Genomic DNA, 4,944 nt, shown 5'->3' with positions numbered 1-4,944 from the left:
TCATCCACTCTCTTGACGAAGAGAGAAGAATCCAGTTTAACTACTGACCATTACCTAATGAAGAGCTGCTAAAACAAACCAACAGGAACTGGTCATTGCAACATACAACAGTTAGCAATTTAGTACTCTGAGAAAGTATCTAAGTAAATTACTGGCCATCACATTTTAGTGCCAAATGCTCAGAATTCTTGTTTACTATCTATTCCAGAGAATATAGTCCTTCATTTACTATTTTCAATATCTCTAAAATAGAACAACAGCAACAACTCAAAGTGTCAAAAGTGAGCTGTTCATCAAGAAACATACACATACTACTTGGTGATGGTACTCCAGATGATTTGGGAAATTTGTTCAGGTCAGTGATTTTTCAAGGCACAGATTTACTCCCATTTTCACCCAGTAAATAGTTGCCATTGATAACGAGTCAACAGTCTGTCAAGAATGCTCAAGTTATGTTACATAATACAACATGCCTTTCACAGGGGGGAAACCAAGAAATAACTTATGCTAACTCCTTGATTTCATCATACAAGACAAGCACAGAAGTACCACCCATGCCTCTGAGAACATTGGACCATGCCCCTTTGAAAAAGCTTTGGCTCCTTTATCAAGAGCAATCTTCCTCTGGCAGTCAAGCACGCCTGTGTACATGAGGTCAGTTCCTTGGCATCCTGACTGCAACATCATTTAGCCACAAAGAGTGCCAAATGGAAAGGAAGTCAACGCAGCAACCGTTGTGACAGATTGTGGGATCATACATCTGATAAAGATGTGAGTATCCTAGGGATCTGGTAGCATTCCTTTGCAGTGTCATAGACACCGAAGTAGCAGCTCAGTAGATGATAGTGGCCTGCACAGACACATTAAAGCCTTGGTAGCCCTTAATCCCATCAGATTTGTATATCTTAACCAAGCAGTCACCCAGGCCCCGGGGTTCCCTTTCAGCTCCAGCTTTGCCCACATCAGCTGCTAGGCAGGTAAGGGTAAAATCAAGAGGATACACAAAACAAGGATGGGTTCCCAGCTACCAGATTCTGGGCAAAGGAACCTGATGCCGGATTCCGGGCAAAGAAGTGCCAAAACTGGGTTCTCTTGTCCACACCACCCACGAAGATCTGCTTGTGTTTATCTTTGAAGGTGAAGTTGAGAACCTGGTTGGGGAAGTATGTGATGATATATATTGGCCAGGTTACCCTGCCAGGAGGACGGGACTCCCTGCTCCTTGGAGATGTGAACCACATAGTCCATAATGCCCTTGTATTGCTTATCTATGGGGATTTGCAATGCTGACATGCTGCACCTGCAGCAGCAGCTTGACCCACTTAGCAGGCGCTACCCTGGTCTTGGAGCCGGCCACAGTCACTCCACCCAGCAGGAAGTCCTTGGCAAAGGACACAGTGGCATCTGTCATGTTGAAAGGAAAGAGGAAGCAGGCAACCGCAGAACTGCGGCAGGAACCGGCAGGGGCTCCGGGACTCTGGGCTGCTTGTACTCATTTGCTCCGCAATTTATTCTACATTTGTTCACAAATAAAGTAAAACAGAGTAAAAATTAAACAAGTAAGCTAACAATGAAGTGCCTATAATGTCATGGAAGAGAGTTGTCATAGAAGGTACTGGAGAGATGACTACTTGTCAATCTCATTGAAAAAGGACCTCATGATTTAATAAGGCTGTAACACTATATCCCCCATACACCATACCAGGTAGGATATGGTTAGTGCCACAGAGAGAAACTCCAAACTATGTATGCCCAAAGGGATGAACGATGAAAGGAGTGTTTTTAAATGGCGCTGACCAATGAGCAAGATTTCAGTGGTCAGTGAAGGCATTCTGGGTGGGACATACTCTGGGCAATGATGTAGAAGCAGGAGAGTGCACAGTATACTTTGAGATTAGCCAGGAAAGTCACGTCGGTTTCTATAGGAAAGTAATGGGAGATGAGATGGAACATGTATTGGTTGGTATTTACCCTTTTGCAAAAAATAAATAAGTAAATCAGAGAATCTAATTCAACTATTGGCTACCAGAGGAACAGATAATATATAAAACATTATGATGAGTTACATAAAAGAATTAGTGCTGGACAAAATTGTCAAGGGGATGAAATTTGTCTTTGGTTCCTACACTCTACTGCCTTCAGGACCTTAATGGTTTCCTTAATCCTCTTAAAAATCTACTTGTAGCTCCTCACTTCATAGGTAATTGCAAAATTCTGGTTAGCGTCTACCACTGTTCCCTCAGAGATGCTCTGTATGTTTTAGTTAGAAAGAAGGGTTATTAAGGATGAAACAGGAAATTCAAGCATAAATTAGTGGATGAAGAAGAATTAGGGAAGATATTAATTAGCCTTCCCAGATTCCTAAAATCAGTTACTACATATAGGGTTAAGGTTTGCTCTAACGATTACTTGGGATCTTAATCTTTAAGATAGAATTATTTTTCTCCCACTGCTATGGAAATCCTCCTTGGAGTAAATTTCTGACTGTGTCTAATTAAGGAAGAAATTTTTAAATGCCTGCTAAGGGAAGTGGGAACATTTGCGGCTGTTTGGTTAGTCCATATCCATTACGAATTAATTTTGCCCCTTCCGTAGTAGCTAGAGCACATAAACTGATTTATCCAGCCTCCCTTATAGCTCCCTTCTGGCCAAAGAGACTGAAGCAGAAGTCCGTTGAGGAACATCTAGGAAACTTGTGCTTCATTGATAAAGAGGACAGTTGGTACAGCCTCTTCAAGACTTAAACGTGAACCTGATGCCTGAAACAGCGGCAGTTGTCCCATAAATATGAATATAAAGTCAAGAAAACTTCAGAAATGCCAAATCTGATGGCTTTGAATGGCTGAACCAACACTAACTGCCACATATTTCTTGTTATGGGAGAAGAGATGCTCTTTTTACTCAAAGCGTTGTTAGCTGGATTTTCTGTTACATCTGAAAGTACTCCTAACAATGAAAGGCCAACATCAGAATCCACTGAAAATTTTTTTGGTATGTATTCATCTCAGGGTGGGACTGAGACATGGTACATAAGACCATGAGCATGCAATTCCAATTGCTACAGATCCCTCACTTAATCCTTTTATTTATGGATCAATTTTAGGCTTAGAAAGGAGTATCTCAGGTTTTTTTTCTTTTTCTTTTAATTTTATTTTTTTTAATTTACATCCAAATTAGTTAGCATATAGTACAACAATGATTTCAGGAGTAGATTCCGTAATGCCACTTACCATTTAGCCCACCCCCCCTCCCACAACCCCTCCAATTACCCTCAGTTTGTTCTCCATATTTAAGAGTCTTTTATGATTTTGTCCCTCTCCCTGTTTTTATATTATTTTTCTTCCCTTCCCTTATGTTCATCTGTTCTGTGTCTTAAAGTCCACGTATGAGTGAAGTCATATGATATTTGTCTTTTTCTGACTGACTAATTTCACTCACCATAATACCCTCTAGTTCCATCCACATAGATGCAAATGGCAAGATTTCATTCTTTTTGATTACCAAGTAATACCCCATTGTATATATATACCACATCCTCTTTATCCATTCATCCATTGATGGGCATTTGGGCTCTTTCCATACTTTGTTTATTGTTGATAGTGCTGCAATAAGCATTGGGGTGCATGTGTCATCTTTGAAACAGCATACCTGTATCCCTTGGATAAATACCTAGTAGTGCAATTGGTGGGTTGTAGGGTCATTCTATTTTTTATTTTTTTTATTATTTTTTTTAATATATGAAATTTATTGTCAAATTCGTTTCCATACAACACCCAGTGCTCATCCCAAAAGGTGCCCTCCTCAATACCCATCACCCACCCTCCCTTCCCTCCCACCCCTCATCAACCCTCAGTTTGTTCTCAGTTTTTAACAGTCTCTTATGCTTTGGCTCTCTCCCACTCTAACCTCTTTTTTTTTCCTTCCCCTCCCCCATGGGTTTCTGTTAAGTTTCTCAGGATCCACATAAGAGTGAAAACATATGGTATCTGTCTTTCTCTGTATGGCTTATTTCACTTAGCATCACACTCTCCAGTTCCATCCACGTTGCTACAAAAGGCCATATTTCATTCTTTATCATTGCCACGTAGTACTCCATTGTGTATATAAACCACAATTTCTTTATCTATTCATCAGTTGATGGACATTTAGGCTTTTTCCACAATTTGGCTATTGTTGAGAGTGCTGCTATAAACATTGGGTTTATATTGCTATAAACATTGGTTGGGAGTGCTGCTATAAACAAGTACCCCTATGCATCAATACTCCTGTATCCCTTGGGTAAATTCCTAGCAGTGCTACTGCTGGGTCATAGGGTAGGTCTATTTTTAATTTTTTGAGGAACCTCCATACTGTATTCCAGAGTGGCTGCACCAGCTTGCATTCCCACCAGCAGTGCAAAAGAGATCCTCTTTCTCCGCATCCTTGCTGACATCTGTTGTTGCCTGAGTTGCTAATGTTAGCCATTCTGACAGGGGTGAGGTGGTATGTCATTGTGGTTTTGATTTGTATTTACCTGATGATGAGTGATGTTGAGCATTTTTTCATGTGTCAGTTGGCCATCTGAATATCTTCTTTGGAGAAGTGTCTATTCTTGTCTTTTGCCCATTTCTTCACTGGATTATTTGATTTTGGGTGTTGAGTTGGATAAGTTCTTTATACATTTTGGATACAAACCCTTTATCTGATATGTCATCTGCAAATATCTTCTCCCATTCCATCAGTTGCCTTTTAGTTTTGCTGATTGTTTCCTTTGCTGTGCAGAAGCTTTTTGTTTTGATGAGGTCCCAGTAGTTCATTTTTGCCTTTGTTTCCCTTGCCTCCAGAGACGTGTTGAGTAAGAAGTTGCTGCAGCCAAGATCAACGAGGTTTTTGCCTGCTTTCTCCTCAAGAATTTTGATGGCTTCCTGTCTTACATTGAGGTCTTTCATCCGTTTTGAGTTTATT

The 4,944-nt window shown here is 40.5% G+C and overlaps 1 pseudogene; it reads right to left on the bottom strand.

Moving 5' to 3' along the window:
- Nucleotides 1-486: 486 nt before the first annotated feature.
- On the bottom strand, nt 487-1,411 carry LOC112867830 (ADP/ATP translocase 2 pseudogene; annotated as a pseudogene).
- Between the last annotated feature and the right edge of the window lie 3,533 nt (nt 1,412-4,944).

The sequence above is a fragment of the Puma concolor genome, chromosome B4 (assembly GCF_028749965.1).
Source record: "Puma concolor isolate L17-30 chromosome B4, mPumCon1.1.hap2, whole genome shotgun sequence".
Lineage (NCBI taxonomy): Eukaryota > Metazoa > Chordata > Mammalia > Carnivora > Felidae > Puma > Puma concolor.
Note: the sequence above shows the minus strand (reverse complement) of the source record. Positions and strands in the feature narration are given on the sequence as shown.